This window comes from Diceros bicornis, chromosome 33, assembly GCF_020826845.1.
Source record: "Diceros bicornis minor isolate mBicDic1 chromosome 33, mDicBic1.mat.cur, whole genome shotgun sequence".
Lineage (NCBI taxonomy): Eukaryota > Metazoa > Chordata > Mammalia > Perissodactyla > Rhinocerotidae > Diceros > Diceros bicornis.
In genome coordinates this window covers 2064094-2085206 of record NC_080772.1, presented here as the reverse complement: position 1 = coordinate 2085206, position 21113 = coordinate 2064094, and the positions used below count along the sequence as shown (strand labels likewise).

Below are 21113 nucleotides of genomic sequence, written 5' to 3'. Positions count from 1 at the left end.
CGGACCCCCAAGGCAACAACCATTAAGAAAACACAAAGCAAGAAACAAAACCCATACTGCGTGTTTCCAGATGCATCCCGGGGGAAGGACATCTCCAGTTGAGGACCGCTGATGTCCTGGTCAGAGTTATCCCCTATGTTCTCCTATCACGTTAAAGCTGTTTCTGTAGTTTCTTGTGCCTGATGGTACAGTTTCGTGCCTTTGTCTGTTCCTCTTGGTCAGATTGCTCAAGGTTTCTCACTGGTACAGGTCTTTCCAGACAGTCAGCCCTTGACTCCATTGCTCAGGTCTACATTGTTGTTCCTGTCTTGTGAATCCTCACTTCATTCTGCTGATGTTGGTTTTATTGTGGTGTTGTTCTGGCTCCTGGAGGGAAGTGCTCAGCTTCTTCGTGTACAGTTGATATTCCCTGATACCTGCAGTGGAGGCTGTGTCCCTTCTTCTGTTCCTTTGTCCCTACGCCATAGATTTGTCTCATGCTCCTCTCATTGCTATTCATTTCTAAAGAGGTTGTCCTGTCTGTCTGGATTCCCTCTTTAACCTGAGAGATTTAGAAGGGTTTGGATAGATTTTCAAGTGGATAGGTTGGGGGAGGGGAGCCAATATTTTGTGATTATTTTTTACTTTTATTGCTTTAAGGTCTGGTAATATGGTCACATAGATTTCTGCTTTTTGGACTCTTTAGAGATTTCACTGTGGCTTAGCACACAGTCCATTGTGGTGACTGTTTCATTGTGGTTTGAGAAGAATGTTTCCTCTCCACTAGTTGCATATGTTGTTGTCCCTTGGGCTGAGTCTAGATCTAGCTTTTTTGTGTCCATCATCAGATCTGTTTCCTAACTTACTGTATCACTTGACATGTGGATTTCTAAGAGAGGTAAGGTAGGTTTCCCTGTGATTCTTGAGGTGCCTGTGTCTTCTTGTTTGTCCAGTTTTGCTTTATGTTTCAAGACCATATTGTTAGGTGTATAAGTGTTCCTGACAGTTATCAACACAGAGAACCCCTTTTTGTCCCATTTAAAGTCTTATTTATCTCCTTATTTTCAACCATATTATATCTCTTTATTTTATAACTATATTTTAACTTAACTTGAGAGCCTTCATCTTTTTCTAGAGCAATTTGATCCATTTACAATTGTGATTATTGATAAATTGGAATGTGAGTCTACCATTTAATTTAATTTTTAATTTGTTAGGCTTTCTCATGATTTTTCTATTCTTCTAGTGGGTGTCTTTCAGCTTTTAGGAACAACCATTTCTGCCTCTCTTTCTGTAAATGCTTAGAGTTGATCAGTTCCTGTGTTCTACACTCCCAACTCATCACCTTCCACTCCCCAGCTCGAGACTGTCTGATCTTACTTAATTCTATGTTCTTATTTTCCCCATCAAGCAACTATGGTTATATGCAAGTAGACATTTTATTGGTTACTTTGTTCACTACTATTTATTGTTGCCAAATTTTTCCTCCTTTTTGGAAATATTTGATGCTATTTTGGAACTCATATGACAGTAAAATTTTGAAAGGAATCGAGTCTGAAATACTTCTTAGGTGCTGACACTGGGGAGCCAGCGCCTAACCTCTTAAAGTTGCATCAGTGTGTCTGCAGAGTCAGGATGAGGTCAGAGATGTTTAAAACCATGGAAGTGAATGAGATCTCCTGGAGACACTGCAGCTGTAGAAGGGACCAGGGCCCAGCCTAGGAGCAGGCAGTGTTTACAGAGGTGCAGCTGAAGAGGGTCCAGGAAAGGAGACTGAAACGGTGCAGCATGGAGTCGCAGGAGACACGAGGGGAAAAGGGTATTGCAGAAAGGAGGGGTGCTCTGCTGGGTTGGATACAGCTCTGATCAGAATGGAGAAAAGATGGCTGGACTTGGCCACAGGGGATCACTGGTGACTTCAGTCTCCTTGAGAGGGTGGGAATGAAGTTGGGTCTAGAGTGGGTGAAGGGGAGCCACGGGAGGGCAGTAGGGATGAGACACTTTACTTAAGAGGTTTAGCCATGAAGGGGAGTCAGGAAAGTGGACAATAGCCAAAAAGGAGCATGCGTCCAAGGAAGAGTTTTGTTTGTAAGGTGGAGATGAGCTAACAGTTGCTGCAGGTAGGACCGGATGGAGAGGAGGAGCCTGAGGGTCAGGGAGGAGCATGCTGGGCCCTGAGGAGGTGCAGGGCTGGGCTTCACCGCCTTGGGAGGTGCAGAGAACAAGAGGACAGATGTGCTGGTGGAAAGGGCACCCTGTGCCTCTGTTCCTGTGTTCCTGGAGAGTGATGTGGGCAGCGGCTGGGAGTGGAGGGGCGATGCAGGAGGTGTTAGGTGAGCGGCAGGGGGAGGAGGGGGAGAGGGAGAGGGCGCTCTGACTTGGTTTCCATGGCCCACCAGGAGCTCCCCACTGGGGTCACCGGTCACCAGCTGCTGTCTCTCTCTGATGTCTTCCTCAAAATGTCGGCTCTCTTGATGGTTCTCAGGGTTATTATGAATTTGTTCAACAATCAAGGAATCTTTGGGTCATTTTTTAAGGACTTTATGTCAAGGGGCTCTACATGTGTTTATTCAGTCTATCATCTTTACCCAATACCTTTGTTTTTGGACAGATTCTGTACAACAGAACAGCCGGGCCAGTGGCCAGCAAGTTCCAGAGTTTGAGAGGTTTGCCCTCCAGAAAGCCGGTGGTGATTGGCCTTCTCACAGGACGTGGTACACTGTCCCTGAGCCCGCTCTAACTGTGAGTGTCACAACGTTGTAAATCCTCTGGCAGTTCTGTCAGGGCCCATCGTTGACATTTCTGTGACCAGTGAGGGCGAACATTTTTCCGTGTTCATTATCTGTCACTTCCCTGACTGTGCTGTCGCCTGCCTTGCTCACTGAGCTCTGAACCTTCCTGGTGGAACCAGGACGTTCACTCTCTATCCAGTGTGATTGCACGTTCCCTCAGTGTACCCCTTGAGTACTTGCTTCAAAAATGTGTTTTCTTCACATTCTTTGATTCTTTGTACATATAATCTAGATTTAACCTGGAGCTTTAAAAATGTTTTATTGTGGAAAACCTTGAACATACACAAATTAAACAGAAAAGTGTGATAGCTCCCCATGTCCCTATTACCCAGCTTCAACACTTATTAATATTCTGTTATTCTTGTTTCCTCCATATTTCTACCCACTCCCTACCTTCCACTGATTAATTTTTAATTAATAGATTGTTTTTAGGAAAGTTTTAGATGGACAGAGAAATTCAGCAGACAGTCCAGAGCGTTTCTCCCTCCTCCCCCAAAGTTTGCCCTACTGTTAACATCTTGCATGACCACCTGTGTTAGTGCGATTCATTCCTTACAAGTGAGGAGCTGATGCTGCTACAGTGTTCGTAACCAAGTCAGTGGTTTACATTAGGGTTCACTGTCTCACTGTCACGTACTTGGATTTTGACGAATGCATAATCTCATGTATCCACCATGACAGAGCCTACAGAAGAATTGGATTGCCCTAAATTCCCTGTGCTCTGCCTCTTCATCCCTTGCCTTCCAACTCCTGGCAACACTGATCTTTATACTGTTTCTACGGTTTTGCCTTGTCTAGAATGCCGCGTGATTGGAATATATGAAAACTATGGAACAGAGTATATAACCTTCTCCAGTTGGGTTCTTTCACTTAGCAATATGTATTTAAAAGTCCACTATGTCTTTTTGTGCCTTGATAGCTAATTTCTTTTTTTTTCTTTTTGTATATTGAGTTAAAATATACATAACAAAAAGCGTGACATCTTAACCATTTTTAAGTGTATACTTCAGTGGCGTTAAATACATTTACGCTGTTGCACAGTCATCACCACCATTCATCCCCATAACTCTTATGATTCTGAAACTCTATACCTATTAAAGAGTAAGTCTCCCTTCTCCCCTCCCCCCAGCCGTTGACAGCCACCATTCCACTTTCCATCTCTGTGATTTTGACTAATCTCAGTTCCTCATGTTAGTGGAATCATACAGTATTTTTCTCTTTGTGACTGGCTTATTTCTGTTAGCATAATGTCCCCAAGGTTAATACACATGTAGCATATTGCAGAATTTGCTTCCTTTGTAATGCTGAATAATATTCTGTTGTATGGATATACTACATTTTGTGTATCCATTCATGTGTCAGTGGACACTGGGGTTGTTTCCACGTTTTAGCTATTGTGAATAATACTGCTATAAACATGGGTGTACAAATATCTCTTCAAGGCTCTGCTTTCAGATCTTTTGGGTGTATATCCACAAGTGGAATTGCTGGATCATGTGATAATTCTATGTTCAATTTTTTGAGGAACATTCATACTGTTTTCCATAGCGGCTGCACCATTTTACATTCCTATCAACAGTGTACACGGATTCCCATTTCACCTCATCCTGTCCAACACATGTTGTTTTCTGTCTTTCCTGTAGCACTCATCTTAGTGGGTGTGAGGTGGTGTCTCATTGTGGTTTTGATTTGCATTTCCCTAATGATTAGTGGTGTTGAGCGTCTTTTCATGTGCTTATATGCCATTCATAAGTCTTTGGAGAACTGTCTCTTCAAGTCCTTTGCCCATATTTGAATTGGCTTGTTTTTTAGTTGTTCAGTTTTAAGACATCTCTGTATATTCCGGATACCAGTCTCTTGTCAGAAATATGATTTGCAAATTTTTTCTCCCACTCTGTGGGTTGCCTTTTTACTCTATGCACAGTGCCTCTTGATGTACCAACTTATAAAATTTTCGTGGAGTCCAATTTGTCCGTTGTTTTTCTTTCGTTACCTGTGCCTTTGGTTTCATATCCAAGAAATCATTTGCAAGTCCGGTGTCATAAAGATTTTGTCCTGTTTTCTTCTAAGAGTTTTCTTATTTTAGGTCTTACATTTATATCCTTGAGTTAATTTTTGTATATAGTGTTGGATGAGGGTCCAAGTTCATTTTTTTGCATGCAGATATCCAGTTTTCCCAGTACTATTTGTTGACAAGAAACCTTTCTCCATTGCACTATCTTGGCACCCTTGTCAAAAATCACTTGACCATATATGTGAGGGTTTGTTTCTGGGCTAGCTATTCTATGCCATTGGTCTCTATGTCTGCCTTTATGCCAATACCATACTGTTGATTACTGTGGCTTTGTAGTAAGTTTTGAAATCAGGAAGTGTGAGTCCTCCAGTTTTGTTCTTCTTTTTCAGGATTGTTTATGTTATTCTGAGTCCCTTGAGATTCCATGTGAATTTTAGGACAGGTTTTTCTATTTCTGCAAAAAACATCATTAGGATTTGGATAGGAATTACATTGAATCTGTAGACTGCTTTGGGTAATATTGACACTTTAACAATACTAAACCTTCCAATCCATGAATATGGGATATCTGTCCATTTATGTATGTCTTCTTTAATTTCTTTCTGAGATGTTTCGTAGTTTTTATGGTGCAAGCCTTTCACCTCCTTGGTTAAGTTAATTCCTAAGCATGTTATTCTTTCTGATATAAATGCATTGTTTTTGTAATTTCCTTTTCAGAGAGCTCATGGTTCATGTATAGAAATGCAACTGATTTTTGTGTATTGACTTTGTATCCTGATACTTTCCTGAATTCTCTGTTAGATCAAATGGCTTTTTGTGGAGTCTTTCCGATTTTCTACATATGAGATGATATCATCGTCAAACAGAGACCGTTTTACTTCTTTCTTTCCAATTTGGATGACTTTTATTTATTTATTTTTATTGCCTCATGGTTCTGGCTTGAACTTTCAGTACTGTGTTGAATAGAAGTGGTGAAAGTGGGCATCCTTGCCTTGTTCCTGATCTTAGAGCTTTCAGGAAAAGCTTTCAGTCTTCCATCACTGAGTTTTGTGTTTGCTGTGTGTTTTTTCTCCTATTCCTTGTTTCTCGAGTGTTTTATCATGAAAGGGTGTTAAATTTTGTCAACTGGTTTTTGTCCATCAATCGCGATGGTCACGTTTTTTCCCCTTCATTTTCTTGATGTTGCATATTACATTGATCGATTTTTGTGTGTTAATCTACCCTTGTATATCAGGAATAAATTTCACTTGGTGATAGTGTATAATTCTTTTAATACGCTATTGAATTCAATTTGTTAGTATTTTGTTGAGGATTTTTGTATCTATGTTCATCAGAGGTAATGGTCTGTAATTTTATTTTCTTTTAGTGTCCTTGTCTAGTGTTGGTATCAGGGTAATTCTGGCGTCGTAAAATGAGTTTGGAAGTATTCTCTCTTTTTCAATATTTGACAGAGTGTAAGAAGGCTTGTTTTTAAAACTTCTTTATATGTATGGTAGAATTCACCACTGCAGTCATATGGTCCTGGGTTTTAATTTGTTGAGAGATATTTTTTTTTTTATATTTCTTGAAATATTAGTGACATATAACACATGTAAGTTTTAGGTGTTCAAGATGATGATTTGTGAAAGAATTACCACAATACAGTGAGTTAGCACCTCCATTCCCTCACATAATTAACTTGTTTTTTCTAGCGATCACTTTTAAGATCTACTCTCTTAACAACTTTCAAGTCTATAATATATTATTGTTAATTATGGTCACCATGTTGTACATTAGATCCCCAAAACTTATTCATTTTACAGCTAGAAATTTGTGCACTTTGACTTACCTCTCCCAGTTTCCCCCACGCCCAAGGTCCTGGCAAACACCATTCTAGCCTCTATTCCTTTGAGTTGGGCTTTTTTAGATTTCACATATGGGTGAGAATATATAGTATTTGTCTTTGTCTGTCTGACTTATATCACTTAGCGTAATGCCTCAAGTTCCATCTGTGTTGTTACAAAATGCAGGATTTCATTCTCTTGCATGGCTAAATAATATTCCATTATATATTTCATGTATATATACATGTGTCTGACATTTTCTTTATCTATTTATCCATTGATGGACACATGGATTGTGTCCACGTCCTCAGTTTGTGATTAATGCTGAAATGAACATAGGGGTGCAGATATCTCTTCAGAATAGTGACTTCATTTCCTTTGCATATACAACCAAAAGGGGAATTGCTCATTTATATAGTATTTCTATTTTTATTTTTTTGAGAAAATTCCAAATATTTTCCATAGTGACTGTAGGAATTTACATTCATACCAACAGTGCACAGTGTTCTCTTTTCTACACAGCCTCGTCAACACTTGTTGTCTGTTGTCTCTTTGAAAATAACCATTCTAGCAGATGTGAGGTGATATCTCATTGTAGTTTTGATTTTATTTCCCTGATGATGAGTGATTACGAGCATCTTCTCATGTACCTGTTAACCATTTTTATGTCTTCTTTGGAAAAGTATCTATTCAGGTCCTTTGACCATTTTCATATTGTTTTGTTATTTTCTTTGCTGTTGAGTTGTAAGAGTTTCTTATATACTGTGGATATTAACCCCTTAATTTGCCAATAATTTTATTTGCTGTACAGAAGATTTTTAGATTGATGTCATCCCACTTGTTAAGTTTTACATTTGTTGTTTGCACTTTTGATGTTATATCCAAAAAAATCATTGTCAAGATGAGTTTCTTGGGCCTGTTTTCTCTATATTTCCTTCTAGTTGTTTTATATTTGGTGTCTTGCATTTAAGTCTTTAATTCAATTTGGGATTACTTTTAGAGTGTTGTAAAATAGGGGTCCAATTTCAGTTTTCTGCATGTGGTTATCCAGTTTTCCCAACACCATTTATTGTAGAAACTATCTGTTCCCCATGGAGTCTTCTTAGCTGACTCATCAACTTTTAGCAAAGTGTATGTGTGTGGTTTTATTTCTGGGCCTTTGATTCTGTTCTATTGGTCTATGTGTCTCTTTTTACACCTGTATCATTACCGTTTTTATTACTATAGATTTGTAATAAAATTTGAAATCAGGAATGTGATGCCTTCAGCTTTTTCTTTCTCAGGGTTGTTTTGGTTATTGGAGGTCTTTTGTGGATCCATATGAATATTAGGATTGCTTGTCCTATTTCTGTGAAAAATGTGATGGGAATTTTAATAAGAATTGCATTGAATCTTGAGATGGCATTGGGTAGCATGGACATTTTAACAATATTAATTCTTCTGATCCATGAATATAAGATATCTTTTCATTTCTCTGTGTCTTTGATTTCTTTCATCAATGTCTTATAGTTGTCAGTGTCTAGATATTTCACCTTCTTGGTTAAATTTATTTATGAGTATTTTACTGTTTTTGATGCTATTGTAAATAGAATTTTTTTCTTTATATCTTTTTTAGATAGTTCATTGTGAGTGTACAGAAAGGCAACAGATTGCTACATGTTGATTTTGTCTCCTGCAGCTTGAGTGAATTCGTTTATTAGTCCTAAAAGTTTGGGGGGGAGTCCTTACGTATTTCTCTATATAAAATCATATCATCTGCAAACAGAGACCACTTTGATTCTTCATTTCCAATTTAGATGTATTTTATTTCTTTTCGTTGCCAAATGTCTCTGGTTGAGACTTACAGCAGTATGTTGAAGAGTGGTGTTGAGACTGGGCACCCTTGTCTTGTTCTTTGTCTTCGCAAGAAAGCTTTCAAACTTTCACTGTTCAATACGATGTTAGCTGTGGGTTTTGTCATGTAAATCTTTTATTATGTTCAAGTATGTTCTTTCTGTAACCCTTTATTTAGAATTTTTATCATGAATGGCTGTTGAATTTTGTCAAACTGCTTTTTCTGCATCGATTGAGATTATTTTGTGATTTTTATCTTTCATTCTATTAATGTGGTGTATCACATTCATTGATTTGCATCATGTTGAACTTGATCATGTTGTTTGATCCTTTTTTTGAGTTCAGATAGTTTTGTTATAATGTGTCTTGGAGAAGAAAGTTTTAGTTTGAAATTTTAGGTTGACAGATTGGCTTCAGGACCTTGGATGTGTAAATCTCTCTCCAGATTTGGGAAGGTGTCAGCTGCTATTTTTTTTAAGTAAACACTCTTTTCCTTTATCCCTGTCTTCTCCTCTGGTACTTTAATAATGCTTATCTATTTCTTTTCATGGTATCCCATAATTCACACTGCCTTTCCCCATTCCTATCCATTCCCATTTTTCTTTTTGCTTCTTTGACTGGAGGATTACAAATGACACATCTCCTAGTTCACTAATTATTTCTTGTTACAGTTGAATCTGATTTAGAAGCTCTCTATTGAATTCTTCAGTTCAGACATTGTGTTCTTCAACTCTAGGATTTCTGTTTGTTTTTCCTTAATGATTTCTGTTTCTATAGTGAACTTCTCATTTGTTCATGCACTGTTTTCTTATTTCATTTAGTAGTCTGTCTATGTTTCCTTAGAGTTTTATGAATTTCTCGAAGAGGGTTGTTCTGAAGTCTTTGTCACATAGTTCCTATATCTCCATAGCTTGGTCAGTCATTGGAGTTTTATTCTTTTTCTTTGGGGGTGTGATGGGTTTTTGATTATTCATGATCCTTGTGGCCTCCATTGGTGTCTGCAAATTTGAGGAAGTAGGCACCTCTTCCACCCTTTACAGACTGGCTTTAGCAAACCAAAGCCTTCACAGTCATCCCATCTAGGGGTCCTGTGTAGGCCATCTGGTAGTGTCCAGGGGCAGGCTTGCTGCTGGAGTCCTTGGACAGCCTGGTACTGGGGTGAGTGGAAAGCTTGGGTCTATGGTATTGTGTCTGGCCCTGGGCACAGCTGGGACCCTGAGTTCATGAGTAGCCCCACTGGAGCCTGGTTTGGCAGGTCCTCATTGAGAGCCTGCAGCCACAGGAGTCATCCAGGGCCATGAGAGTTAGCCAGTGCTGGGATGAGCTGAGAGCCTTGGTTCATGGGAGACTGCCAGGAGCCTGGCACCACGAGAGACAGCTTGTGCTGTGGTAGGCCAGAAGTCTGGATTCCTGGGAGCCTGCTGGGATCCTGGGGCCACAGGAGCTGCCTGAGGCTGCAGGAGCCAGCAGGGACTGGGTCAAGATGGAAGCCTGGGTTCATGGGATCCTGCCGGTGCCTGGTGCCATGGGAGCTGCCTGGGGCCGCCTGAGTCAGCAAGCACCTGGGTAAACTGGGGGCCTGGTTTTGTGGGAGCCTGCAAGGAGCCTCGTTCCGTAAGAGCTGTCTACAGCTGCTGGAACTGGCAGGTGGTGTGATGATCCATGGGCCTGAGTTCCCAGCAGCCCCCTGGGAGCCTGGTGTCATGGAATCTACCTGGGTTGCTGGAAGCAGCAAGTGCTGGAGTGACCTGGGGTCTTGGGTTTGCCCTGTTACAGAAGCTGCCTGTGGCTGTGGGTGCTGCCTGTGGCTGCCTGGCATACGCAGGACCTTGGGTGAGCCAGGGTCTGGATTCACCAAAGCCCACCAGGAGCCTGGTGCCAAGGACACCACTTGTGGTCACAAGAGCCACCTTGGGCTGTTTAAGATGGCAGCTCCTAGGCTGAGATGGGGCCCTGGGTTCCCAGGAGCCTGGTGGGAGCCTGGTGTCAAGGATGCTGCTTGGGGCCACCAGAGCTGGCATGCTCCAGGGTGAGCCAGGGGCCTGGATTTGCAGAAGCCTGCAGGGAGCCAGCTAGGTCCACGGGAGTCAGCCTGGCACTGGGGCAGGCTGGCTAAGGTCAGGCAGAGTGGAGAAGTCCCTTCTCATTGGGAGGTGTTTGATTACTGATTCAGTCTGCTTATTTGTTACTGGTCTGTTCAAGATTTCTATTTCTTCATGATTCAGCTTTCATAGGTTGTTTCTAGGAATTTATCTATTTTTTCTAGGTTACCCCAATTTATGAGTGTACACTAGTTCAGAATAGTCTCTTCTGATCTTTTTCTTTCTGAAGCATCCGTTGTAATGCCTCCTTTTTCATTTGTGATTTAGTTTGAGTCATCTTTCTTTGTTTTCCTAGATATTTTATCTAAGGGTTTCTCAATTTTATTTTTTCCAAAACTCTGCTTTTACTTTTATTGATCTTCCATACTGTCTTTCAATTTTTTTCCACTTGCCTCTTGGTGACTTCCGTCCTTCTGCTAACTTTGGGTTTCATTTTTTCTTTTTTTAATGCTGTGTGCTGTAAGTCAGGTTCTTTCTTTGACATCTTTCTTCTCTTATAATGTACAAATTTATCACTATAAACTGTCCTCTTACTACTACTTTCTCTGCATCCTAGAAGTTTTGGTGTGTTTATTGTTTCTTTCTTTCTTTCTTTCTTTCTTTTTTTTTTTTGCTGAGGAAGATTGGCCCTGTGCTCACATCTGCCAATCCTCTTTTATTTTATTTTATTTTTTTTTGCTGAGGAAGACTGGCCCTGGGCTAACATCCGTGCCCATCTTCCTCCACTTTATATGGGACGCCTCCACAGCATAGCTTGCCAAGCGGTGCGTCGGTGCACACCCGGGATCTGAGCCGGCGAACCACGGGCCGCCACAGTGGAGCACACACACTTAACCACTTGCGCCACCGGACCGGCCCCTATTGTTTCTTTTTGTATGTTTTGAGCTATTTTCTAATTTCCCTTTTGATTTCTTCTTTAATCTACCTTTTTTGTGTGTGAGGAAGATCAGCCCTCAGCTAACATCCATGCCAATCCTCCTCTTTTTGCTGAGGAAGACCAGCCCAGAGCTATCATCCTTGCCCATCTTCCTCCACTTTATGTGAGATGCCACTACAACATGGCCTGACAAGCATGCATCGGTGCGTGACCAGGATCCTAACCCGGGCCACCAGCAGTGAAGCACACGCACTTAACCGCTACAGCACCTGTCAGCCCCCGATCTACTTTTAAGTTGAAGAGTTTTTGTTGAACTTCCACGTATTATGAATGTTCCAGTTTTCCTTCTGTTATTGACTTCTGGTTTCATGCCATTGTGTTTAGAAAAGTTACCTGGTATTATTTCAGTCTTCTTAATCTTGTTAAGACTTGTTTTGTGACCTAACACGTGATCTGTTCTGGAAAATAGTCTGTGTGCCCATGAGAAGAGTGTGCATTGTGTTGCTGTCCAGTAAAATGTTCTGTGTGTGTCTGATAGCTCCATTTAGTATTTAATGTTTTCATGTCTGCTATTTCCTGTTTTCTGTCTGGATATTCTATCCATTGTTAAAAGTGGGTCTTTGATGTCTCCTACTATTTGCAACGTATATAAGTGAGAAGGCTCTTATTTTGAGAATATATAAAGATCTCTTAGAACTCAATTATAAAAGACAAGTCAATGAAATGGGGTAACCAACTGGAATAGACATGTCTCTAGGAAATACATAGATGGCCAATAAGCACAAGATAGTTGCTCAGTATCATTAATTATTAGGAAAATGCAAATTCAAAGCACAATGTGATACTATTTCATGCTCAAAATGAAGGCTATATTCAACATAATGGAAAATAACACATGTTGGTAAAGATGTGGAGAAAGAGAAACCCACATACATTACTGGTGGGAAAGTAAAATGATGCAGCCACTGCAGAAAACAGCTTGGCATTTTCTAAAATCTTAAACCTAGAATTACCATTGACCTGGAGAGGCCCATGGTAGATATGTCCAAAAGAGCAAACTTGCCCATAGACATTCAAAGTAACAGTGTTCACAATGGTCCAAAAGTGGAACAAACCCAAATTACTATCCAGTTATGACTGTATAAACCAAATGTGGCCTATTCATAATATAGGATATTATAAGCCATAAAAAAGAATTAAGTACTGCTACATACTAGGCCATGGGTGAACCTTGAAACATGTGTGCTCACTGAAGCCATCCACAAAGGCAATAGATAACATGATGCCATTTGAATGAAATGTCCAGAATAGGGAAATCCATAGAGGGAGAAAACAGATGAGTTGTTTCCATGGGCTTGGGTTAGCAGAAAATAGAGTGTGAATGAGTATGGGTTTGTTTGGGGGTGTTGAAAATGTTCTGGAATTAGATAGTGGTGATAGCCACACGACATAATCATTGTGTTAAAAGCCACACAAATGTATACGTTGAAATGCTTAAAACGGTGTATTCTACGTTAAGCAGATTTTCCACATAAAAATTTTGAATTTTTTAAGTTAATCAGGGTATTGGTTAATTTTAAGTTGGTTAGTATATTTAATAAGTGTAATTAATGGAGTTATTAGGAGTATGGCAGGTTGTAGCCAAGAGAGTAAACATCCGACGAGGGCTATAGTAAAAAATCCTATGATTATACAAGCAACAATCTAAAATCCAGTCCATTTCCATTGTCCCCAACTTGGAGAGACCAGCCATGAAAATAGGTCAGTGATCTCGGGGGCCTTTGGTATCTATTCAAAGATTTGGGTAATATTATGCAATATTTTAACCTCTTGGGCCATTTGGTGGAGGTAGGTTTGAACTTCTCTGTTGATGTGCACTCAGCAAGTGGTTCTAGGAAAGGCACCAACCCCTCCTTCCTTGGCCGGTATAGACAGTCTAGGGCCAGGCCATTTTCTAAAACCATTTAGGCGAGAGACTCATGAGACTGTTGTTCAAGGGCTAGGATATGTTCTTATGGAGTTGTTGTCCATGTTGTGTTAAGGTTGTTGATACCTCTTAGTTGCCTCAGTTTCCTTATTTTGTGTGGGTAGGGCCACCACTCCTGTGCCCAGTCCAGTCAGTCAATCCTAGTAGAACTGAACACCCAGTGCTATAGGACTGACATTGTTTCTATGGGTTGGTGGTAGCTAGTCAGGGCAGGAAACTCAAGGGACCTGCGACCTGAGAGAAGCAGGCTGAGAGAGAGACAATAATGCATTGCACAATATAGCCTGGAGAAAGCTGTTCACGGGATTGGGGAAGAGAGAAGCTCACTGGATGAGAGCCTTGTGATATCAGCCCACAGTAAAACCCAAAAGTGGATACTCCTGGTGTGAAATATTCCTTAGGTGTCTTGAGGTAAAACCAGTAATTTGCACCCATTCACTGGCTACCTGTGCTATATGATTTCAGAGGTTATGGTTAAAGTGTTTGTGGGCCAGGAGCTGTCTGGGCCTGGGCACAAAATCACCAAGGTGGCCTCAAAGGCTGCCCCAAAATGACCCCTAAAGGAGCAGTTGGGGCAGAAAGTGGGGGGATAATTTTGAAGGAAGCCTGGGTCAAAGATGTTGTTGTTCGATGGAGTTGGCTACTAGTGAGTGTCTCCGCAGGGTAAGCCTTTCATCTGGGGTACAGTATGTGATTGGAGGCCAAGTGACAGACCCTGTGACTCCTGATTCCCAGTGCACGGGCAGCCCTCTCAGCCCACTGGACATAAATGGTGATGGTGTTTGTGAAGCCTCTTGATGGCTGTATGGAAGATATAGGGGACGTGTGGTGGGAGATGCCATGATAGTGTCGGGAGGAACTCTGTGTGAGATTACGGTGTTGAAGGGGAAGGATTGGAGGCAGGTGCAGTGGGTGTGTGACCAACAATGGTCAGTGAAAGGACAGCTGGGGTGTAACTGGGGAAATCAAGGACCAACAGAAGTCATGTGTTTAAAACAAGACACCAGGGCCTGCCCAGTGGCTTAGCGGTTAAGTGCATATGCTCCGCTACTGGGGGCCCGGGTTCAGACCCTGGGTGCGCACCGACTGGCACACCCAGTCCTTGCAAATTTCCCACATGCATTTTACATGTATTTTCTCTTCTGTTGATGGTTGATGAGTTCTAAGGAAATGGTGAAGGCACAGTGAGGAGGAATTGTGGGTTTCTGCACGACTGCCTCTAGGAGTGCCGCCCCCTCAACCTGAACAACCACCCGGCACTACTAGAAATGAAAGACATCCCATCACCATGGATTGGAAGACTCCTTATTGTGACGATGTCAACATTATCCAAAGAGATCAACAAATCCAGTGCAGTCCTTACCAAAATCCCAAGGACGTTTTGTGCTGAAATAGAAAAAAACCCATCCCAAAATTCTTATGGAATCTCAAGTAAGCCCAGATACCAAAAATAATCTTGAAAGAAGGTACTAAGTTGGAGGACTGATTCTTCCTGATTGAAAACTTACTACAAATCTACAGTATCAAAACTGCATTGTCATAGCATAAAGACAGACATATTGACAAATGGAAACAGAATTGAGAGCCCAGAAATTAACCCTCACCCATGTGATCAAATGATGTTTGACAAGGGTGCCAAGATTATTCAAAGAGGAAAAGCCCTTTCAACATGTTGTGCTGGAAAATGTGGATATCTACATGCAAAAGAATCAACTTGGACCCTTACCTAACACCATATACAAAGCTTAATTCCCAATAGATCAAAGACCTAAATGTAAGAGCTAAAACTATAATACTCTTAGAAGAAAACATAAGACAAAACTTTACAAGATAGGATTTGGTAATGATTTCGAGGATATGACCCCCAAGGAGCAGCCAATAAAATAAGAAAATACACATGCTGGACTTCATGGATATTAAAAAGTTTTGTATCTCAAAAGACATTATCAACAGTAAAAGCACAACTCACAGGATGGGCGACCATATTTGCAAACCATGTGTCTGACAAGGGCTTAATATCCAGAATAGATAGAGAACTCCTAAACTCAACAACAAAAATCAAACAACCCAAATCAAATTTGAACAAAGCACATGAGTAGACATTTGCTCAAAGAAGATCTGCAAATAACCACTAAGCATATGAAAAGATGCTCATCATCAGTAATCATTAGGGAAATGCAAATGAGAAACACAGTGAGAGACCACCTCACATTCATCGATCAAAAAAAAAAAAAAAGTTGGCATCCAAAAAAAAAAAAAAAAGAAGAAGAAGAAAAAGAATAGAACCAGTGTTGGTCAAGATGTGGAGAAGTTGGAACCCTTGTGCACTGTCTTGGGAAGATAAAATATATAGTTACTGTAGAAATCAGTATAGCAATTCCTAAAAAAAATTAAAAATATAATTATATAGGACCCAGCAATTTCAATTCTGGGTATATACGCCCCCAAAGAGTTGAAAGCATATTCTTCAAAACATATTTCAACAGCCATATTCATAGCATCAGTATTCATAATAGGTAAAACATAGAAGCCACCCAAGTATCATAACCGAGGAAGGGCTCGCTGCCCAATGCACCCCTTAAGCCAACCATGAGATACCGCTCTTGTAGAAGGGAAAAAGCTTTATTACGAGGTTGGCCAGCAGGGAGACAGGAGCCAAAGGTTAAATCCTTCTCCCCAATGGGCCGTTGAAAGGGCTTTTTAAGGGCAAAGGAGTGGGTGCGGGAGGTTGGGGGCAGTCCTACGCATTTTGCGCAAGTAGATTTTCATGTTCTGTCATACATCCCACGTTCAAAAGGCAGTGTCCTTAACATGATTGGCAGCTGAGTTCTTGGTCCCCTACGTCATCCTCCAGTCACTTGACTCAAACAGCAGTGATGCTTTAAGTCTTGCCAGCCGTCTTGTGGTCTCACTGGTTCAAACCAGTTGAAACTTGCCCAAGGAGGAAAAACGGAGTTTCTGAAAAAGAACTCATGGCCCAAAACTAGATCCTTAGTAAATATGTGGAACGTGGCTTAAGAAAGTAGTCTCCAGGGGACCGTTGATAAAAGTCTGGTTGGGGCCCCATTTTATTTTGGGCTTGGTTTTGGGCCCGGCTAGGCTATCTGTCCAGGGATGTATGGATATGCAAAATGTGGTATATACATAAAATGGCATATTATTCATCCTTAACAAAGGAAGGAAAGTCTAAGATATGGCACACCGTGGATGAACCTTCAGGATATTACTCTAAATGAAATAAGCCAGTCACAAAAATACAACCTTGTGTGATTTCCCTTCTATGAGGTTGCTGAAATCGCTAGATTCAGAGAGACAGAAAGTAGAATGGTGTTTGCCAGGGGCTGGGAGGAGGAGAAATGGGGGATTATTCATGAATGGGTATAGAGTTTCAGTTTTGTAGGATGAAAAGACTTCTAAAGATGGATCGTGGTGATGATTGCACAGCAATATTAATGTCTTCAATACACTTAAAACATACTTAATGTATCTATGGGGCCTGATGACTTGTCCTGGCTGAGCACACGCTTGTGCTGTTGCACATCTTACCCCTCACTGTGCAGTTGGGAAACTAGCCCAGAAAGAGGCAAGTACTGGCCCAGACCACAGGAGGTAGTCCGGGTCCCAAAGACTAGACAGAGCTCCAGCTTCCTTGGCCAAGGCTCCGCCCCTTCCCTCAGGTCTCCTTTGGCAATGAGAGGCATTAAGATCTTAGAGGATTGCTGCCCACCCCTCTCCATATGAGGTCATTTTCCTCTCCTCAACATAGCATGTGCATAGGCACCCCCACTCACACTGAATTCTCATGTGGGGGCCATGGAAGTGCAGTCAAGAAAGAGCTGACCCAGAGGAAGTGACAAGAGGCAGGAGGGAGAGAGATGGGAGGCAGCTCTCCCAGGGGACCATGACATTCGTTCTCCTAGATACATGCCCAGAGATGGGCAGAGGAATCCCTAAGGTTCCTAGGTTTCTGCCTATCTGTCTGTTCCAGACCCATCCTTGGCCCAGCCTGGCGAGCACAGGACTGGGATCCTGCAGTCCACCTCTGTGGGCACCCAGAACTGTGATGAGTCCATCCTCCCCTTGTGTAGGCATTGGGAACAGGAGAGAATACCTCAGTGAGGGTCCTCCTGTATAAAATGGAGTGCATCCAGCAGGTGACTCCAAGTGTTCCATGCACTTGCAATGTGTCTGTTGGACTAGGTTCTCTGTTGATGACCTACTGTGCTCTGAAATGTTGAGAAAATGCTTTCCACCCACTTGAGATCATTTAGAACTGAGGAGACATGGGGGCATGGGTGGATGAGAACTGGGGATAAGGAAGAAGATGCCAGAGCACTGGACCCCAAGTCTAGAGATGAGGGAGAAAACCAGTTCTTGTTGGATCCTCGGGGTCCTCATCTGGAGGCAGGGGGGAGTCATTGTCCTGGTTGAGGTTGGATGCCTCAGGAATGAAGAAGACACCTGGTGGGGGACAGCAAGATGGGGGGATATGTAGGCTCCCAAGATTCACCCCACTCTCTCGAAGCCGACAGGTCCTGCTCCTTTACCTCTGGGACCCTGGAGAGCCTCTGCCTTGAGGACATCTGAAGAATGATTCCTTTCTGTTTGGTGGAGTTTTGGTGAGGGCTGCAGTGCTAGTGCTGGCCACCAGGGGGCGGAAAGCCTCTTGTGTCAGTGGTGGCAAGTTAGATTTTGTTTTTATTTTTTTCAGTTGTATTGAGATATACTTGATATACAGCACTATGCGAGTTAACATTGCTGTGTGGTACATTTGAAAGTTGCTAAGAAAGTAGATCCTAAAACTTCTCATCACCAGGAAAAAATCTTTTATGTTTGCTTGGTGATTGATGTTAACTAAACTTATTTTGGTAACCATTACATAATATACATATACATCAAGGCCTTTCCTTCTCCTGTAAACCTGGAACTTACACGGTGTCCACTGAACTTTTCTTGACCTCCTGGAGCAGAGAAGAGTCAAGCAGAGGTCTTTCTGGCTGTCCCTCTGCCTCAGAAACAACTTGTACCTCCTATTTCTAGTGTTCATCTCCACAATCACAGTTGGTCAGAAGCAGGGGGCGGGGTGTAAGATCTTCCCATGTACTCATTCAGCAGCTGTGAACTCAGCACTCACCCTGTGCCAGGTGCCCTGGTGGGCCAAAGTGCAGGATGAAAATGACCAAGTGGTCCCTGCCTGCCAGGAGCTCACAGCCTAGAGGGGAAATGGACAAAAGCAAAAACAGGAGCAAGAAAACAGCAAGTGCTGTAGAGAAACACAGCAGGGGGCCGTGAGGGAGGGCTGGGCATCACTGGGTAGGAGGGTCTGAAAGGCCTCACTGGGGTGACGTTTTCTGGGACCAGAATGACAAGAGGGGGCCAGCCCTTCACGGGTCTGGGAGCAGTGTGTCACGGGGATGACACCACTGGTCCTGAGTCTCACAGGTAGAAGTGAGTTTGGCCAGAGGAGGTTAGAAATGTGGCCAGTGCAGCTGGAGGGAGGCTGGGAGGAGAGAACAGGAGCTGGGGTGGAAGGTAGGGCCAGGGCCTGGTAGGCTGTGTCAGTTACCTTTCCCTCTCTAACTTCATTGCCCCTAACCTTGCATTTCAAAACTACAAATGTTGACTATCTCACAATTTGTGTGGATCAGCAATCAGGCACGTTTCAGCTTGGTGCCTCTGCCTCAGTGAGTTGAACAGGTTGGTGCTGTGGCCTCAACTGAGGCTCAACTGGGGGAGGACTAGCCCCAAAGGTCACTCTCAGCCTTCAGGGTTCAGTTTGGACTGAGAGTCTAAGTTTCTTTCTGTCTGTTGGCCTGGGCACTCCCGTGCTTCTCTCCTCTATAGGCCTCCACATTGGGCAGTCCCAAAACACTGGTATTTGATTCCTCAGCTACAGGGATTCGACAGAGAGAGAGAGAGAGAGATGGAACATGAAAGACGGAGTAAGAGGAAGTGAGAGACTTGTGTTGTTAAAATTTAGACAAGACATCAGATCACTTTGGCTGTTATTATGTTCAGAAGCCAGTTACTAACTAGTTAGTGGTTCCACGGGGATGGCTATACCATGGGTGGGGCTTACTGGGTACCACTGTGGAGGCTGCCCACCTCATAGGCCAAGATGAGGCACTTGGGTCTCATTCTCCATAAAACAGGAAACAATTGAATGGTTTAATGCCACAGGGTGGCAGTATCTAAATTTCCATTAGTTTCAACCCCCTCATGATGCTGACCTGAAAATGAGGCCAAGTTGGAAGTGACTGTTCCAATATAAAATTGCTAGAACACAGGCCTGTTTTGAGTGGTGTTCTGTGCTACCTGTCACCCCTTCTTGTTATTCTTCCATCTCTAAGTTTGTGCCTTAGGTACATGTGACACCAGCCCACAGGGATAATAGATATTATCTCATATACACCAGCTGAGGTCCCTAGGAAGTAGATTCTAGCCTGATCCCCCTGGTGTAGGTTTGGAGACTGGGGAGGACCTGAGAGGCACAGGGACTATCCCAGGATGAAGAACTGGTAAGTTAAAGGAAATCTGCATTCATCTCTGTCTCCTCAAAGCAAGGACCTGAGTTAGGTTTCTAGGGAACTGGGGCTAGGGCTGTGTAGGCTCCTTGTGTACAGTTCAGGAAGTGACATGAGAGAAGAGGGTGAGCAGCCCGGGCTCAGGGGGCAGCTCTGGAGAAATCTGATTGAGGTAAGGGGTCCAGGTATAGGAATCTTGAAAAATGACCCCATCTCCTTGGTCCTAGGCCTCAACAGATCTTTGAACTCTGGTAACAAGGCACCCACAGTCCCCCATCCAGCTCACTTGACGGGAGACAGTCAAGAGGCAAAAATGTTTTGTTGTTGTATCCCAACTTTTGCAGGATCTGGGCTCAAAAAAGCCCAGAAATAGAATCTTTTTGATTGTTGCCTACATTGGCTCAGCCCTCATCCCTGACACCTCTGGGTGTCTGACAGGAGGCAGTGAAGGGTAACATGGGCAGCCCAGGAAAGGTTAGTGCAGATCAGGACACAACGGTGATCCCACCTGATCAACCCCAAAATCCAGGCCCCTCATCGTGTGTTTGTGTGTGTTTGTGTGTCTGTGTGGTGTGGGGAAGGCAGGGTATGTGGGGCAGGCCATTCCTGGGCAGGAGCTGGTTCTTAGGTGTCGGAAGCCTGTGGGTCTGTGACGTTCGTACCCAGGTCATGGCTGGCAGCATGAGAAGGTGAGCTGCTCAACTCGTATGTTATTGAGCCCTAGAGGTTTCATCTCCTTCCCTTCCTGACCAGAGTTCTTTGCCAGGATGCCCTCTGTGCCTGAACTGAGGAGCAGACTTTCTCTTGGGGGCCGGCCCCAGTGGCAGAGTGCAGGCAGCCCCTGATTCCCTCTGGCCCAGCTCCCAGGCAGTCTTTGCAGAACTCCACTCAGGAGGTCATCGAGTAGCTGCCCAATGGTTTCAACTCCATCAACTCACTAGACAAGGGGCAGGTGCATGAGGCCACCCACACCATCCAGTGCTGCTCTGAGATGAGAGCAGGAGCAGAGGGCCTCCACACTCAGGACCTTGAGATGATGGGGTTGGACCAGAACTAGGGTGGGACCAGTCAGGGGCTGTCTCTTTTTCAAGCTAAAGGGGATGTACATGCAGGTAACCTTGCCTGGTTCAGAGCTGAGCTGCTGTGACCCTCTTTCCTTTGACTGGTGTGAGCTTCTGGAGG

At 42.9% G+C, this 21113-nt stretch overlaps 1 protein-coding gene across 26 annotated transcripts in view; it reads left to right on the top strand.

The window, feature by feature from the left end:
• The window catches only part of LOC131396453 (ral guanine nucleotide dissociation stimulator-like), a 225171-nt gene that overhangs the window by 85241 nt on the left and 118817 nt on the right, over positions 1 to 21113 (top strand). For 20 of the 26 annotated variants that reach the window (XR_009216551.1, XR_009216549.1, XR_009216553.1 and 17 more), the window contains one exon: positions 2591 to 2721. The exons of 5 other annotated variants lie outside the window; for them this stretch is intronic. The gene's annotated coding sequence lies outside the window, so the exon portion shown is untranslated. Of the gene's footprint in view, positions 1 to 2590; positions 2722 to 20043; positions 20884 to 21113 lie in introns of those variants that run through there. One more of the 26 variants, XM_058528666.1, reaches the window with a different exon arrangement.